Raw genomic sequence first — 22,352 nt, forward strand, 5'->3', positions numbered from 1 at the left:
GGCAACACATGCACGCAGCAACACACGCACGCAGCATGACAGGCACAGCAACACACGCACGCAGCAACACACGCACGCGGCATGACAGGCACAGCAACACACGCACGCAGCAACACACGCACGCGGCATGACAGGCACAGCAACACACGCACGCAGCAACACACGCACGCAGCAACACACGCACGCAGCAACACACGCACGCAGCAACACACGCACGCGGCATGACACGCACAGCAACACACGCACGCAGCAACACACGCACGCAGCAACACAACCGGCATGATACGCACAGCAAGACACGCACAGCAACACACGCACGCGGCATGACACGCACAGCAACACACGCACGCGGCATGACACGCACAGCAACACACGCACGCGGCATGACACGCACAGCAACACACGCACGCGGCATGACACGCACAGCAACACACGCACGCAGCAACACACGCACGCGGCATGACACGCACAGCAACACACGCACGCGGCATGACACGCACAGCAACACACGCACGCAGCAACACACGCACGCGGCATGACAGGCACAGCAACACACGCACGCGGCAACACACGCACGCAGCAACACACGCACGCGGCATGACAGGCACAGCAACACACGCACGCAGCAACACACGCACGTGGCAACACACGCACGCGTGACAGGCACAGCAACACACGCACAGCAACACACGCACGCACGCAGCATGACAGGCACAGCAACACACGCACGCGGCAACACACGCACGCAGCAACACACGCACGCAGCATGACAGGCACAGCAACACACGCACGCAGCAACACACGCACGCGGCATGACAGGCACAGCAACACACGCACGCAGCAACACACGCACGCGGCATGACAGGCACAGCAACACACGCACGCAGCAACACACGCACGCAGCAACACACGCACGCGGCATGACACGCACAGCAACACACGCACGCAGCAACACACGCACGCAGCAACACACGCACGCAGCAACACACGCGGCATGATACGCACAGCAAGACACGCACAGCAACACACGCACGCGGCATGACACGCACAGCAACACACGCACGCGGCATGACACGCACAGCAACACACGCACGCGGCATGACACGCACAGCAACACACGCACGCGGCATGACACGCACAGCAACACACGCACGCAGCAACACACGCACGCGGCATGACAGGCACAGCAACACACGCACGCGGCATGACACGCACAGCAACACACGCACGCAGCAACACACGCACGCGGCATGACACGCACAGCAACACACGCACGCAGCAACACACGCGGCATGACACGCACAGCAACACACACACGCGGCATGACACGCACAGCAACACACGCACGCAGCAACACACACACGCAGCATGACACGCACAGCAACACACGCACGCAACACACGCACGCGGCATGACACGCACAGAAACACACACACGCAGCATGACAGGCACAGCAACACACGCACGCAGCAACACACGCACGCGGCAACACACGCACGCGGCATGACAGGCACAGCAACACACGCACGCAGCAACACACACACGCGGCATGACACGCACAGCAACACACGCACGCGGCATGACACGCACAGCAACACACGCACGCAGCAACACACGCACGCGGCATGACACGCACAGCAACACACGCACGCAGCAACACACGCACGCGGCATGACACGCACAGCAACACACGCACGCGGCATGACACGCACAGCAACACACGCACGCAGCAACACACGCACGCGGCATGACACGCACAGCAACACACGCACGCAGCAACACACGCACGCGGCATGACACGCACAGCAACACACACACGCGGCATGACACGCACAGCAACACACGCACGCAGCAACACACACACGCGGCATGACACGCACAGCAACACACGCACGCAGCAACACACACACGCGGCATGACACGCACAGCAACACACGCACGCGGCATGACACGCACAGCAACACACGCACGCAGCAACACACACACGCGGCATGACACGCACAGCAACACACGCACGCGGCATGACACGCACGCGGCATGACACGCACAGCAACACACGCACGCGGCATGACACGCACAGCAACACACGCACGCGGCAACACACGCACGTAGCAACACACGCGGCATGATACGCACAGCAACACACGCACGCAGCAACACACACACGCGGCATGACACGCACAGCAACACACGCACGCGGCATGACACGCACAGCAACACACGCACGCAGCAACACACACACGCGGCATGACACGCACAGCAACACACGCACGCGGCATGACACGCACGCGGCATGACACGCACAGCAACACACGCACGCGGCATGACACGCACAGCAACACACGCACGCGGCATGACACGCACAGCAACACACGCACGCGGCATGACACGCACAGCAACACACGCACGCGGCATGACACGCACAGCAACACACGCACGCGGCATGACACGCACAGCAACACACACACGCGGCATGACACGCACGCAGCAACACACACACGCGGCATGACACGCACAGCAACACACGCACGCAGCAACACACGCACGCAGCAACACACACGCGGCATGACACGCACAGCAACACACGCACGCAGCAACACACGCACGCAGCAACACACACACGCGGCATGACACGCACAGCAACACACGCACGTAGCAACACACGCGGCATGATACGCACAGCAACACACGCACGCGGCATGACACGCACAGCAACACACGCACGCGGCATGACACGCACAGCAACACACGCACGCAGCAACACACGCACGCGGCATGACAGGCACAGCAACACACGCACGCGGCATGACAAGCACGCGGCATGACACGCACAGCAACACACGCACGCGGCAACACACGCACGCAGCAACACACGCACGTGGCAACACACGCACGCGGCATGACAGGCACAGCAACACACGCACGCAGCAACACACGCACGCGGCATGACACGCACAGCAACACACGCACGCAGCAACACACGCACGCGGCATGACAGGCACAGCAACACACGCACGCGGCAACACACGCACGCAGCAACACACGCACGTGGCAACACACGCACGCGGCATGACAGGCACAGCAACACACGCACGCAGCAACACACGCACGTGGCAACACACGCACGCGTGACAGGCACAGCAACACACGCACGCAGCATGACAGGCACAGCAACACACGCACAGCAACACACGCACGCACGCAGCATGACAGGCACAGCAACACACGCACGCGGCAACACACGCACGCGGCAACACACGCACGCAGCAACACACGCACGCAGCATGACAGGCACAGCAACACACGCACGCAGCAACACACGCACGCGGCATGACAGGCACAGCAACACACGCACGCAGCAACACACGCACGCGGCATGACAGGCACAGCAACACACGCACGCAGCAACACACGCACGCAGCAACACACGCACGCAGCAACACACGCGGCATGATACGCACAGCAACACACGCACGCGGCATGACACGCACAGCAACACACGCACGCGGCATGACACGCACAGCAACACACGCACGCGGCATGACACGCACAGCAACACACGCACGCAGCAACACACGCACGCGGCATGACAGGCACAGCAACACACGCACGCGGCATGACACGCACAGCAACACACGCACGCAGCAACACACGCACGCGGCATGACACGCACAGCAACACACGCACGCAGCAACACACGCGGCATGACACGCACAGCAACACACACACGCGGCATGACACGCACAGCAACACACGCACGCGGCATGACACGCACGCGGCATGACACGCACAGCAACACACGCACGCGGCATGACACGCACGCGGCATGACACGCACAGCAACACACGCACGCGGCAACACACGCACGTAGCAACACACGCGGCATGACACGCACAGCAACACACGCACGCGGCATGACACGCACAGCAACACACGCACGCGGCATGACACGCACAGCAACACACGCACAGCAACACACGCACGCAGCATGACACGCACAGCAACACACGCACGCGGCAACACACGCACAGCAACACACGCACGCAGCAACACACGCACGCGGCATGACACGCACAGCAACACACGCACGCGGCATGACACGCACAGCAACACACGCACGCAGCAACACACGCACGCGGCATGACACGCACAGCAACACACGCACGCGGCATGACACGCACAGCAACACACGCACGCGGCATGACACGCACGCGGCATGACACGCACAGCAACACACGCACGCGGCATGACACGCACAGCAACACACGCACGCGGCATGACACGCACAGCAACACACGCACGCGGCATGACACGCACAGCAACACACGCACGCGGCATGACACGCACAGCAACACACGCACGCGGCATGACACGCACAGCAACACACACACGCGGCATGACACGCACGCAGCAACACACACACGCGGCATGACACGCACAGCAACACACGCACGCAGCAACACACGCACGCAGCAACACACACGCGGCATGACACGCACAGCAACACACGCACACGCAGCAACACACACACGCGGCATGACACGCACAGCAACACACGCACGCGGCATGACACGCACAGCAACACACGCACGCAGCAACACACACACGCGGCATGACACGCACAGCAACACACGCACGCAGCAACACACGCACGCAGCAACACACACACGCGGCATGACACGCACAGCAACACACGCACGTAGCAACACACGCGGCATGATACGCACAGCAACACACGCACGCGGCATGACACGCACAGCAACACACGCACGCGGCATGACACGCACAGCAACACACGCACGCAGCAACACACGCACGCGGCATGACAGGCACAGCAACACACGCACGCGGCATGACACGCACGCGGCATGACACGCACAGCAACACACGCACGCGGCAACACACGCACGCAGCAACACACGCACGTGGCAACACACGCAAACGGCATGACAGGCACAGCAACACACGCACGCAGCAACACACGCACGCGGCATGACACGCACAGCAACACACGCACGCAGCAACACACACACGCGGCATGACACGCACAGCAACACACGCACGCAGCAACACACGCACGCAGCAACACACACGCGGCATGACACGCACAGCAACACACGCACGGAGTAACACACGCACGCAGCAACACACACACGCGGCATGACACGCACAGCAACACACGCACGTAGCAACACACGCGGCATGATACGCACAGCAACACACGCACGCGGCATGACACGCACAGCAACACACGCACGCGGCATGACACGCACAGCAACACACGCACGCAGCAACACACGCACGCGGCATGACAGGCACAGCAACACACGCACGCGGCATGACACGCACGCGGCATGACACGCACAGCAACACACGCACGCGGCAACACACGCACGCAGCAACACACGCACGTGGCAACACACGCACGCGGCATGACAGGCACAGCAACACACGCACGCAGCAACACACGCACGCGGCATGACACGCACAGCAACACACGCACGCAGCAACACACGCACGCGGCATGACAGGCACAGCAACACACGCACGCGGCAACACACGCACGCAGCAACACACGCACGTGGCAACACACGCACGCGGCATGACAGGCACAGCAACACACGCACGCAGCAACACACGCACGTGGCAACACACGCACGCGTGACAGGCACAGCAACACACGCACGCAGCATGACAGGCACAGCAACACACGCACAGCAACACACGCACGCACGCAGCATGACAGGCACAGCAACACACGCACGCGGCAACACACGCACGCGGCAACACACGCACGCAGCAACACACGCACGCAGCATGACAGGCACAGCAACACACGCACGCAGCAACACACGCACGCGGCATGACAGGCACAGCAACACACGCACGCAGCAACACACGCACGCGGCATGACAGGCACAGCAACACACGCACGCAGCAACACACGCACGCAGCAACACACGCACGCAGCAACACACGCGGCATGATACGCACAGCAACACACGCACGCGGCATGACACGCACAGCAACACACGCACGCGGCATGACACGCACAGCAACACACGCACGCGGCATGACACGCACAGCAACACACGCACGCAGCAACACACGCACGCGGCATGACAGGCACAGCAACACACGCACGCGGCATGACACGCACAGCAACACACGCACGCAGCAACACACGCACGCGGCATGACACGCACAGCAACACACGCACGCAGCAACACACGCGGCATGACACGCACAGCAACACACACACGCGGCATGACACGCACAGCAACACACGCACGCGGCATGACACGCACGCGGCATGACACGCACAGCAACACACGCACGCGGCATGACACGCACGCGGCATGACACGCACAGCAACACACGCACGCGGCAACACACGCACGTAGCAACACACGCGGCATGACACGCACAGCAACACACGCACGCGGCATGACACGCACAGCAACACACGCACGCGGCATGACACGCACAGCAACACACGCACGCGGCAACACACGCACGCAGCAACACACGCACGCAGCATGACAGGCACAGCAACACACGCACGCAGCAACACACGCACGCAGCAACACACGCACGCAGCAACACACGCGGCATGATACGCACAGCAACACACGCACGCGGCATGACACGCACAGCAACACACGCACGCGGCATGACACGCACAGCAACACACGCACGCGGCATGACACGCACAGCAACACACGCACGCAGCAACACACGCACGCGGCATGACAGGCACAGCAACACACGCACGCGGCATGACACGCACAGCAACACACGCACGCAGCAACACACGCGGCATGACACGCACAGCAACACACACACGCGGCATGACACGCACAGCAACACACGCACGCGGCATGACACGCACGCGGCATGACACGCACAGCAACACACGCACGCGGCATGACATGCACGCGGCATGACACGCACAGCAACACACGCACGCGGCAACACACGCACGTAGCAACACACGCGGCATGATACGCACAGCAACACACGCACGCGGCATGACACGCACAGCAACACACGCACGCGGCATGACACGCACAGCAACACACGCACAGCAACACACGCACGCAGCATGACACGCACAGCAACACACGCACGCGGCATGACACGCACAGCAACACACGCACAGCAACACACGCACGCAGCATGACACGCACAGCAACACACGTACGCGGCAACACACGCACAGCAACACACGCACGCAGCAACACACGCACGCGGCATGACACGCACAGCAACACACGCACGCGGCATGACACGCACAGCAACACACGCACGCAGCAACACACGCACGCGGCATGACACGCACAGCAACACACGCACGCGGCATGACACGCACAGCAACACACGCACGCGGCATGACACGCACGCGGCATGACACGCACAGCAACACACGCACGCGGCATGACACGCACAGCAACACACGCACGCGGCATGACACGCACAGCAACACACGCACGCGGCATGACACGCACAGCAACACACGCACGCGGCATGACACGCACAGCAACACACGCACGCGGCATGACACGCACAGCAACACACACACGCGGCATGACACGCACGCAGCAACACACACACGCGGCATGACACGCACAGCAACACACGCACGCAGCAACACACGCACGCAGCAACACACACGCGGCATGACACGCACAGCAACACACGCACACGCAGCAACACACACACGCGGCATGACACGCACAGCAACACACGCACGCGGCATGACACGCACAGCAACACACGCACGCAGCAACACACACACGCGGCATGACACGCACAGCAACACACGCACGCATCAACACACGCACGCAGCAACACACACACGCGGCATGACACGCACAGCAACACACGCACGTAGCAACACACGCGGCATGATACGCACAGCAACACACGCACGCGGCATGACACGCACAGCAACACACGCACGCGGCATGACACGCACAGCAACACACGCACGCAGCAACACACGCACGCGGCATGACAGGCACAGCAACACACGCACGCGGCATGACACGCACGCGGCATGACACGCACAGCAACACACGCACGCGGCAACACACGCACGCAGCAACACACGCACGTGGCAACACACGCAAACGGCATGACAGGCACAGCAACACACGCACGCAGCAACACACGCACGCGGCATGACACGCACAGCAACACACGCACGCAGCAACACACGCACGCGGCATGAAAGGCACAGCAACACACGCACGCGGCAACACACGCACGCAGCAACACACGCACGTGGCAACACACGCACGCGGCATGACAGGCACAGCAACACACGCACGCAGCAACACACGCACGTGGCAACACACGCACGCGTGACAGGCACAGCAACACACGCACGCAGCATGACAGGCACAGCAACACACGCACAGCAACACACGCACGCACGCAGCATGACAGGCACAGCAACACACGCACGCGGCAACACACGCACGCGGCAACACACGCACGCAGCAACACACGCACGCAGCATGACAGGCACAGCAACACACGCACGCAGCAACACACGCACGCAGCAACACACGCACGCAGCAACACACGCGGCATGATACGCACAGCAACACACGCACGCGGCATGACACGCACAGCAACACACGCACGTGGCATGACACGCACAGCAACACACGCACGCGGCATGACACGCACAGCAACACACGCACGCAGCAACACACGCACGCGGCATGACAGGCACAGCAACACACGCACGCGGCATGACACGCACAGCAACACACGCACGCAGCAACACACGCACGCGGCATGACACGCACAGCAACACACGCACGCAGCAACACACGCGGCATGACACGCACAGCAACACACACACGCGGCATGACACGCACAGCAACACACGCACGCGGCATGACACGCACGCGGCATGACACGCACAGCAACACACGCACGCGGCATGACACGCACGCGGCATGACACGCACAGCAACACACGCACGCGGCAACACACGCACGTAGCAACACACGCGGCATGATACGCACAGCAACACACGCACGCGGCATGACACGCACAGCAACACACGCACGCGGCATGACACGCACAGCAACACACGCACAGCAACACACGCACGCAGCATGACACGCACAGCAACACACGCACGCGGCAACACACGCACAGCAACACACGCACGCAGCAACACACGCACGCGGCATGACACGCACAGCAACACACGCACGCGGCATGACACGCACAGCAACACACGCACACAGCAACACACGCACGCGGCATGACACGCACAGCAACACACGCACGCGGCATGACACGCACAGCAACACACGCACGCGGCATGACACGCACAGCAACACACGCACGCGGCATGACACGCACAGCAACACACGCACGCGGCATGACACGCAAAGCAACACACGCACGCGGCATGACACGCACAGCAACACACACACGCGGCATGACACGCACGCAGCAACACACACACGCGGCATGACACGCACAGCAACACACGCACGCAGCAACACACGCACGCAGCAACACACGCACGCAGCAACACACACACGCGGCATGACACGCACAGCAACACACGCACGCAGCATGACACGCACAGCAACACACGCACGCAGCAACACACACACGCGGTATGACACGCACAGCAACACACGCACGCGGCATGACACGCACAGCAACACACGCACGCAGCAACACACACACGCGGCATGACACGCACAGCAACACACGCACGCAGCAACACACACACACGCGGCATGACACGCACAGCAACACACGCACGTAGCAACACACGCGGCATGATACGCACAGCAACACACGCACGCGGCATGACACGCACAGCAACACACGCACGCGGCATGACACGCATAGCAACACACGCACGCAGCAACACACGCACGCGGCATGACAGGCACAGCAACACACGCACGCGGCATGACACGCACGCGACATGACACGCACAGCAACACACGCACGCGGCAACACACGCACGCAGCAACACACGCACGTGGCAACACACGCACGCGGCATGACAGGCACAGCAACACACGCACGCAGCAACACACGCACGCGGCATGACACGCACAGCAACACACGCACGCGGCATGACACGCACAGCAACACACGCACGCAGCAACACACGCACGCGGCATGACAGGCACAGCAACACACGCACGCGGCATGACACGCACGCGGCATGACACGCACAGCAACACACGCACGCGGCAACACACGCACGCAGCAACACACGCACGTGGCAACACACGCACGCGGCAACACACGCACGTAGCAACACACGCGGCATGATACGCACAGCAACACACGCACGCGGCATGACACGCACAGCAACACACGCACGCGGCATGACACGCACAGCAACACACGCACAGCAACACACGCACGCAGCATGACACGCACAGCAACACACGCACGCGGCAACACACGCACAGCAACACACGCACGCAGCAACACACGCACGCGGCATGACACGCACAGCAACACACGCACGCGGCATGACACGCACAGCAACACACGCACGCAGCAACACACGCACGCGGCATGACACGCACAGCAACACACGCACTCGGCATGACACGCACAGCAACACACGCACGCGGCATGACACGCACAGCAACACACGCACGCGGCATGACACGCACAGCAACACACGGACGCGGCATGACACGCAAAGCAACACACGCACGCGGCATGACACGCACAGCAACACACACACGCGGCATGACACGCACGCAGCAACACACACACGCGGCATGACACGCACAGCAACACACGCACGCAGCAACACACGCACGCAGCAACACACGCACGCAGCAACACACACACGCGGCATGACACGCACAGCAATACACGCACGCAGCATGACACGCACAGCAACACACGCACGCAGCAACACACACACGCGGTATGACACGCACAGCAACACACGCACGCGGCATGACACGCACAGCAACACACGCACGCAGCAAAACACACACGCGGCATGACACGCACAGCAACACACGCACGCAGCAACACACACACACGCGGCATGACACGCACAGCAACACACGCACGTAGCAACACACGCGGCATGATACGCACAGCAACACACGCACGCGGCATGACACGCACAGCAACACACGCACGCGGCATGACACGCACAGCAACACACGCACGCGGCATGACACGCACAGCAACACACGCACGCAGCAACACACGCACGCGGCATGACAGGCACAGCAACACACGCACGCGGCATGACACGCACGCGGCATGACACGCACAGCAACACACGCACGCGGCAACACACGCACGCAGCAACACACGCACGTGGCAACACACGCACGCGGCATGACAGGCACAGCAACACACGCACGCAGCAACACACGCACGCGGCATGACACGCACAGCAACACACGCACGCGGCATGACACGCACAGCAACACACGCACGCGGCATGACAGGCACAGCAACACACGCACGCGGCAACACACGCACGCAGCAACACACGCACGTGGCAACACACGCACGCGGCATGACAGGCACAGCAACACACGCACGCAGCAACACACGCACGTGGCAACACACGCACGCGTGACAGGCACAGCAACACACGCACGCAGCATGACAGGCACAGCAACACACGCACAGCAACACACGCACGCACGCAGCATGACAGGCACAGCAACACACGCACGCGGCAACACACGCACGCGGCAACACATGCACGCAGCAACACACGCACGCAGCATGACAGGCACAGCAACACACGCACGCAGCAACACACGCACGCGGCATGACAGGCACAGCAACACACGCACGCAGCAACACACGCACGCGGCATGACAGGCACAGCAACACACGCACGCAGCAACACACGCACGCAGCAACACACGCACGCAGCAACACACGCACGCAGCAACACACGCACGCGGCATGACACGCACAGCAACACACGCACGCAGCAACACACGCACGCAGCAACACACGCGGCATGATACGCACAGCAAGACACGCACAGCAACACACGCACGCGGCATGACACGCACAGCAACACACGCACGCGGCATGACACGCACAGCAACACACGCACGCGGCATGACACGCACAGCAACACACGCACGCGGCATGACACGCACAGCAACACACGCACGCAGCAACACACGCACGCGGCATGACACGCACAGCAACACACGCACGCGGCATGACACGCACAGCAACACACGCACGCAGCAACACACGCACGCGGCATGACAGGCACAGCAACACACGCACGCGGCAACACACGCACGCAGCAACACACGCACGTGGCAACACACGCACGCGGCATGACAGGCACAGCAACACACGCACGCACGCAGCAACACAAGCAAGTGGCAACACACGCACGCGTGACAGGCACAGCAACACACGCACGCAGCATGACAGGCACAGCAACACACGCACAGCAACACACGCACGCACGCAGCATGACAGGCACAGCAACACACGCACGCGGCAACACACGCACGCAGCAACACACGCACGCAGCATGACAGGCACAGCAACACACGCACGCAGCAACACACGCACGCGGCATGACAGGCACAGCAACACACGCACGCAGCAACACACGCACGCGGCATGACAGGCACAGCAACACACGCACGCAGCAACACACGCACGCAGCAACACACGCACGCAGCAACACACGCACGCGGCATGACACGCACAGCAACACACGCACGCAGCAACACACGCACGCAGCAACACACGCACGCAGCAACACACGCGGCATGATACGCACAGCAAGACACGCACAGCAACACACGCACGCGGCATGACACGCACAGCAACACACGCACGCGGCATGACACGCACAGCAACACACGCACGCGGCATGACACGCACAGCAACACACGCACGCGGCATGACACGCACAGCAACACACGCACGCAGCAACACACGCACGCGGCATGACAGGCACAGCAACACACGCACGCGGCATGACACGCACAGCAACACACGCACGCAGCAACACACGCACGCGGCATGACACGCACAGCAACACACGCACGCAGCAACACACGCGGCATGACACGCACAGCAACACACACACGCGGCATGACACGCACAGCAACACACGCACGCAGCAACACACACACGCAGCATGACACGCACAGCAACACACGCACGCAACACACGCACGCGGCATGACACGCACAGAAACACACACACGCAGCATGACAGGCACAGCAACACACGCACGCAGCAACACACGCACGCGGCAACACACGCACGCGGCATGACAGGCACAGCAACACACGCACGCAGCAACACACACACGCGGCATGACACGCACAGCAACACACGCACGCGGCATGACACGCACAGCAACACACGCACGCAGCAACACACGCACGCGGCATGACACGCACAGCAACACACGCACGCGGCATGACACGCACGCGGCATGACACGCACAGCAACACACGCACGCGGCATGACACGCACAGCAACACACGCACGCAGCAACACACACACGCGGCATGACACGCACAGCAACACACGCACGCGGCATGACACGCACAGCAACACACGCACGCAGCAACACACGCACGCGGCATGACACGCACAGCAACACACGCACGCGGCATGACACGCACAGCAACACACGCACGCAGCAACACACGCACGCGGCATGACACGCACAGCAACACACGCACGCAGCAACACACGCACGCGGCATGACACGCACAGCAACACACACACGCGGCATGACACGCACAGCAACACACGCACGCAGCAACACACACACGCGGCATGACACGCACAGCAACACACGCACGCAGCAACACACACACGCGGCATGACACGCACAGCAACACACGCACGCGGCATGACACGCACAGCAACACACGCACGCAGCAACACACACACGCGGCATGACACGCACAGCAACACACGCACGCGGCATGACACGCACAGCAACACACGCACGCGGCATGACACGCACAGCAACACACGCACGCAGCAACACACGCACGCGGCATGACAGGCACAGCAACACACGCACGCGGCAACACACGCACGCAGCAACACACGCACGTGGCAACACACGCACGCGGCATGACAGGCACAGCAACACACGCACGCACGCAGCAACACAAGCAAGTGGCAACACACGCACGCGTGACAGGCACAGCAACACACGCACGCAGCATGACAGGCACAGCAACACACGCACAGCAACACACGCACGCACGCAGCATGACAGGCACAGCAACACACGCACGCGGCAACACACGCACGCAGCAACACACGCACGCAGCATGACAGGCACAGCAACACACGCACGCAGCAACACACGCACGCGGCATGACAGGCACAGCAACACACGCACGCAGCAACACACGCACGCGGCATGACAGGCACAGCAACACACGCACGCAGCAACACACGCACGCAGCAACACACGCACGCAGCAACACACGCACGCGGCATGACACGCACAGCAACACACGCACGCAGCAACACACGCACGCAGCAACACACGCACGCAGCAACACACGCGGCATGATACGCACAGCAAGACACGCACAGCAACACACGCACGCGGCATGACACGCACAGCAACACACGCACGCGGCATGACACGCACAGCAACACACGCACGCGGCATGACACGCACAGCAACACACGCACGCGGCATGACACGCACAGCAACACACGCACGCAGCAACACACGCACGCGGCATGACAGGCACAGCAACACACGCACGCGGCATGACACGCACAGCAACACACGCACGCAGCAACACACGCACGCGGCATGACACGCACAGCAACACACGCACGCAGCAACACACGCGGCATGACACGCACAGCAACACACACACGCGGCATGACACGCACAGCAACACACGCACGCAGCAACACACACACGCAGCATGACACGCACAGCAACACACGCACGCAACACACGCACGCGGCATGACACGCACAGAAACACACACACGCAGCATGACAGGCACAGCAACACACGCACGCAGCAACACACGCACGCGGCAACACACGCACGCGGCATGACAGGCACAGCAACACACGCACGCAGCAACACACACACGCGGCATGACACGCACAGCAACACACGCACGCGGCATGACACGCACAGCAACACACGCACGCAGCAACACACGCACGCGGCATGACACGCACAGCAACACACGCACGCGGCATGACACGCACGCGGCATGACACGCACAGCAACACACGCACGCGGCATGACACGCACAGCAACACACGCACGCAGCAACACACACACGCGGCATGACACGCACAGCAACACACGCACGCGGCATGACACGCACAGCAACACACGCACGCAGCAACACACGCACGCGGCATGACACGCACAGCAACACACGCACGCGGCATGACACGCACAGCAACACACGCACGCAGCAACACACGCACGCGGCATGACACGCACAGCAACACACGCACGCAGCAACACACGCACGCGGCATGACACGCACAGCAACACACACACGCGGCATGACACGCACAGCAACACACGCACGCAGCAACACACACACGCGGCATGACACGCACAGCAACACACGCACGCAGCAACACACACACGCGGCATGACACGCACAGCAACACACGCACGCGGCATGACACGCACAGCAACACACGCACGCAGCAACACACACACGCGGCATGACACGCACAGCAACACACGCACGCGGCATGACACGCACGCGGCATGACACGCACAGCAACACACGCACGCGGCATGACACGCACAGCAACACACGCACGCGGCAACACACGCACGTAGCAACACACGCGGCATGATACGCACAGCAACACACGCACGCAGCAACACACACACGCGGCATGACACGCACAGCAACACACGCACGCGGCATGACACGCACAGCAACACACGCACGCAGCAACACACACACGCGGCATGACACGCACAGCAACACACGCACGCGGCATGACACGCACAGCAACACACGCACGCGGCATGACACGCACAGCAACACACGCACGCGGCATGACACACACAGCAACACACGCACGCGGCATGACACGCACAGCAACACACGCACGCGGCATGACACGCACAGCAACACACGCACGCGGCATGACACGCACAGCAACACACACACGCGGCATGACACGCACGCAGCAACACACACACGCGGCATGACACGCACAGCAACACACGCACGCAGCAACACACGCACGCAGCAACACACACGCGGCATGACACGCACAGCAACACACGCACACGCAGCAACACACACACGCGGCATGACACGCACAGCAACACACGCACGCGGCATGACACGCACAGCAACACACGCACGCAGCAACACACACACGCGGCATGACACGCACAGCAACACACGCACGCAGCAACACACGCACGCAGCAACACACACACGCGGCATGACACGCACAGCAACACACGCACGTAGCAACACACGCGGCATGATACGCACAGCAACACACGCACGCGGCATGACACGCACAGCAACACACGCACGCGGCATGACACGCACAGCAACACACGCACGCAGCAACACACGCACGCGGCATGACAGGCACAGCAACACACGCACGCGGCATGACACGCACGCGGCATGACACGCACAGCAACACACGCACGCGGCAACACACGCATGCAGCAACACACGCACGTGGCAACACACGCACGCGGCATGACAGGCACAGCAACACACGCACGCAGCAACACACGCACGCGGCATGACACGCACAGCAACACACGCACGCGTCATGACAGGCACAGCAACACACGCACGCGGCAACACACGCACGCAGCAACACACGCACGTGGCAACACACGCACGCGGCATGACAGGCACAGCAACACACGCACGCAGCAACACACGCACGTGGCAACACACGCACGCGTGACAGGCACAGCAACACACGCACGCAGCAACACACGCACGCGGCAACACACGCACGCGGCATGACAGGCACAGCAACACACGCACGCAGCAACACACACACGCGGCATGACACGCACAGCAACACACGCACGCGGCATGACACGCACAGCAACACACGCACGCAGCAACACACGCACGCGGCATGACACGCACAGCAACACACGCACGCGGCATGACACGCACGCGGCATGACACGCACAGCAACACACGCACGCGGCATGACACGCACAGCAACACACGCACGCAGCAACACACACACGCGGCATGACACGCACAGCAACACACGCACGCGGCATGACACGCACAGCAACACACGCACGCAGCAACACACACACGCGGCATGACACGCACAGCAACACACGCACGCGGCATGACACGCACGCGGCATGACACGCACAGCAACACACGCACGCGGCATGACACGCACAGCAACACACGCACGCGGCAACACACGCACGTAGCAACACACGCGGCATGATACGCACGCGGCATGACAGGCACAGCAACACACGCACGCGGCATGACACGCACAGCAACACACGCACGCGGCATGACACGCACAGCAACACACGCACGCGGCATGACACGCACGCGGCATGACACGCACAGCAACACACGCACGCGGCAACACACGCACGCAGCAACACACGCACGTGGCAACACACGCACGCAGCAACACACGCGGCATGATACGCACAGCAACACACGCACGCAGCAACACACGCACGCGGCATGACAGGCACAGCAACACACGCACGCGGCATGACACGCACGCGGCATGACACGCACAGCAACACACGCACACGGCAACACACGCACGCGGCATGACACGCACAGCAACACACGCACGCGGCAACACACGCACGCGGCAACACACGCACGCGGCATGACACGCACAGCAACACACGCACGCGGCAACACACGCACGCGGCAACACACGCACGCGGCATGACACGCACAGCAACACACGCACGCAGCAACACACGCACGCGGCATGACACGCACAGCAACACACGCACGCAGCAACACACGCACGCGGCATGACACGCACAGCAACACACACACGCAGCATGACAGGCACAGCAACACACGCACGCAGCAACACACGCACGCAGCATGACACGCACAGCAACACACGCACGCGGCAACACACGCACGCGGCATGACACGCACAGCAACACATGCACACGGCATGACACGCACAGCAACACACGCACGCGGCATGACACGCACAGCAACACACGCACACAGCAACACACGCACAGCAACACACGCACACAGCAACACACGCACGCGGCATGACACGCGCAGCAACACACGCACACAGCAACACACGCACGCGGCATGACACGCACAGCAACACACGCACGTGGCATGACACGCACAGCAACACACGCACGCAGCAACACACGCACGCGGCATGACACGCACAGCAACACACGCACGCGGCATGACACGCACAGCAACACACGCACGCAACACACGCACGCGGCATGACACGCACAGCAACACACGCACACAGCAACACACGCACGCAGCAACACACGCACGCGGCATGACACGCACAGCAACACACGCACGCAACACACGCACGCGGCATGACACGCACAGCAACACACGCACGCAACACACGCACGCAGCAACACACGCGGCATGACACGCACAGCAACACACGCACGCGGCATGACACGCACAGCAACACACGCACGCGGCAACACACGCACGCGGCATGACACGCACAGCAACACACGCACGCAGCAACACACGCACGCGGCATGACACGCACAGCAACACACGCACGCAACACACGCACGCAGCATGACACTGAGCAACACACTCACAACACAGCAACACGCGGCATGTCTCAAACCGCAACACACGCGGCATGACACAAACCGCAACACACGCGGCATGACACACAGCAACACACGCACGAGGCATGACACAGCAACACACGCAGCATGACACAAACCGCAACACACGCGGCATGACACAAACCGCAACACACGCGGCATGACACACAGCAACACACGCACGAGGCATGACACAGCAACACACGCGGCATGACACAAACCGCAACACACGCGGCATGACACAAACCGCAACACACGCGGCATGACACAAACCGCAACACACGCGGCATGACACACAGCAACACACACGGCATGACACACAGCAACACACGCACGAGGCATGACACAGCAACACACGCAGCATGACACAAACGGCAAATCACACTGTATTGCAAACAGTAACACAGAATGTTAGAAACTCTGGGAATTGTGCCAACTAGAAATCCTCACTCACACTCCAGGAGCATCGCCTCACTCACACTCAAGCAGGGAGTGCCGGCCTCGCTTCCTCACACCCGGGTACTTACGCTTCCTTAGGGCCACCGTGGCTGAGATCAAACACCTGGCGTGGGTTCAGATACCACATGAAAGACTGAAGGATCTTCACCCCCTGTATGTGCGCGAGAGACGCCATGTCAGAGATAGAGGGGGGAAGGGGGAGAAAGGATGGAGAGACGGAGCAGAGAGTGTGTGCTGTGGGTTAAGGAGCCTCACCTGATTTCCGCCACTTTTGGGGTTGACAAACACGAGTACGGGTTTCATTAGAGGACATGCCGCAGGTCGGATAATGAACAGGCGCAGTCTGGGCTCCTGAGAGGAGAGAGGATCCTCGTAAGAAAAAAACCCCCAGATATCCTGCGCTCAGAACCTTCCCCCCCATATCTATATATCCATATTACTGCCGAGTATCCACCTGCGATATGCATCATCATATACCTGCTGCTGTCCCAGCCTATCCCAGTCCCTGCATTACTCGGGCTCTCACCTCTGCTGCTGTCCCAGCCTATCTCAGTCCCTGCATTACTCGGGCTCTCACCTCTGCTGCTGTCCCGGCCTATCTCAGTCCCTGCATTACTCGGGCTCTCACCTCTGCTGCTGTCCCGGGCTCTCTCAGTCCCTGCATTACTCAGGGTCTCACCTCTGCTGCTGTCCCGGGCTCTCTCAGTCCCTGCATTACTCGGGCTCTCACCTCTGCTGCTGTCCCAGCCTATCTCAGTCCCTGCATTACTCTGACTCTCACCTCTGCTGCTGTCCCGGCCTATCTCAGTCCCTGCATTACTCGGGCTCTCACCTGTGCTGCTGTCCCGGCCTATCTCAGTCCCTGCATTACTCGGGCTCTCACCTCTGCTGCTGTCCCGGGCTCTCTCAGTCCCTGCATTACTCAGGCTCTCACCTCTGCTGCTGTCCCGGCCTATCTCAGTCCCTGCATTACTCGCTCTCACCTCTGCTGCTGTCCCAGCCTATCTCAGTCCCTGCATTACTCGGGCTCTCACCTCTGCTGCTGTCCCGGCCTATCTCAGTCCCTGCATTACTCGGGCTCTCACCTCTGCTGCTGTCCCGGCCTATCTCAGTCCCTGCATTACTCAGGCTCTGACCTCTGCTGCTGTCCCAGCCTATCTCAGTCCCTGCATTACTCGGGCTCTCACCTCTGCTGCTGTCCCAGCCTATCTCAGTCCCTGCATTACTCGGGCTCTCACCTCTGCTGCTGTCCCGGCCTATCTCAGTCTCTGCATTACTCGGGCTCTCACCTCTGCTGCTCTCCCGGCCTATCTCAGTCCCTGCATTACTCGGGCTCTCACCTCTGCTGCTGTCCCAGCCTATCTCAGTCCCTGCATTACTCGGGCTCTCACCTCTGCTGCTGTCCCGGCCTATCTCAGTCCCTGCATTACTCGGGCTCTCACCTCTGCTGCTCTCCCGGCCTATCTCAGTCCCTGCATTACTCGGGCTCTCACCTGTGCTGCTGTCCCAGCCTATCTCAGTCCCTGCATTACTCGGGCTCTCACCTCTGCTGCTGTCCCAGCCTATCTCAGTCCCTGCATTACTCGGGCTCTCACCTCTGCTGCTGTCCCGGCCTATCTCAGTCCCTGCATTACTCGGGCTCTCACCTCTGCTGCTGTCCCGGCCTATCTCAGTCCCTGCATTACTCAGGCTCTGACCTCTGCTGCTGTCCCGGCCTATCTCAGTCTCTGCATTACTCAGGCTCTCACCTCTGCTGCTGTCCCAGCCTATCTCAGTCCCTGCATTACTCGGGCTCTCACCTCTGCTGCTGTCCCGGCCTATCTCAGTCCCTGCATTACTCGCTCTCACCTCTGCTGCTGTCCCGGCCTATCTCAGTCCCTGCATTACTCGGGCTCTCACCTCTGCTGCTGTCCCGGCCTATCCCAGTCCCTGCATTACTCGGACTCTCACATCTGCTGCTGTCCCGGCCTATCTCAGTCCCTGCATTACTCAGGCTCTGACCTCTGCTGCTGTCCCGGCCTATCTCAGTCCCTGCATTACTCGGGCTCTCACCTGTGCTGCTGTCCCAGCCTATCTCAGTCCCTGCATTACTCGCTCTCACCTCTGCTGCTGTCCCGGCCTATCTCAGTCCCTGCATTACTCGGGCTCTCACCTCTGCTGCTGTCCCAGCCTATCTCAGTCCCTGCATTACTCAGGCTCTCACCTGTGCTGCTGTCCCGGCCTATCTCAGTCTCTGCATTACTCGCTCTCACCTCTGCTGCTGACCCGGCCTATCTCAGTCCCTGCATTACTCGCTCTCACCTCTGCTGCTGTCCCGGCCTATCCCAGTCCCTGCATTACTCAGGCTCTCACCTCTGCTGCTGTCCCGGCCTATCTCAGTCTCTGCATTACTCAGGCTCTCACCTGTGCTGCTGTCCCAGCCTATCTCAGTCCCTGCATTACTCGCTCTCACCTCTGCTGCTGTCCCGGCCTATCTCAGTCTCTGCATTACTCAGGCTCTCACCTGTGCTGCTGTCCCAGCCTATCCCAGTCCCTGCATTACTCGGGCTCTCACCTCTGCTGCTGTCCCGGCCTATCTCAGTCCCTGCATTACTCGGGCTCTCACCTGTGCTGCTGTCCCAGCCTATCTCAGTCCCTGCATTACTCGCTCTCACCTCTGCTGCTGTCCCGGCCTATCTCAGTCCCTGCATTACTCGGGCTCTCACCTCTGCTGCTGTCCCGGCCTATCCCAGTCCCTGCATTACTCAGGCTCTCACCTCTGCTGCTGTCCCGGCCTATCTCAGTCCCTGCATTACTCGCTCTCACCTCTGCTGCTGTCCCGGCCTATCTCAGTCCCTGCATTACTCGGGCTCTCACCTCTGCTGCTGTCCCGGCCTATCCCAGTCCCTGCATTACTCGGACTCTCACATCTGCTGCTGTCCCGGCCTATCTCAGTCCCTGCATTACTCAGGCTCTGACCTCTGCTGCTGTCCCGGCCTATCTCAGTCCCTGCATTACTCGGGCTCTCACCTGTGCTGCTGTCCCAGCCTATCTCAGTCCCTGCATT

The 22,352-nt window shown here is 61.6% G+C and overlaps 1 long non-coding RNA gene across 1 annotated transcript in view; it reads right to left on the bottom strand.

The window, feature by feature from the left end:
* LOC142477180 (uncharacterized) overlaps positions 1-19,777 on the bottom strand; it is a 39,733-nt gene extending 19,956 nt beyond the window's left edge. The window contains exons 1-2 of the long non-coding RNA XR_012792216.1: positions 19,562-19,777; positions 19,375-19,457 (exon numbers count right to left, since the gene is read on the bottom strand). This is a non-coding gene — a long non-coding RNA (uncharacterized LOC142477180). The remainder of the gene's footprint in view (positions 1-19,374; positions 19,458-19,561) is intronic.
* Positions 19,778-22,352: the final 2,575 nt, after the last annotated feature.

This window comes from Ascaphus truei, unplaced genomic scaffold (genome assembly GCF_040206685.1).
Source record: "Ascaphus truei isolate aAscTru1 unplaced genomic scaffold, aAscTru1.hap1 HAP1_SCAFFOLD_2048, whole genome shotgun sequence".
Lineage (NCBI taxonomy): Eukaryota > Metazoa > Chordata > Amphibia > Anura > Ascaphidae > Ascaphus > Ascaphus truei.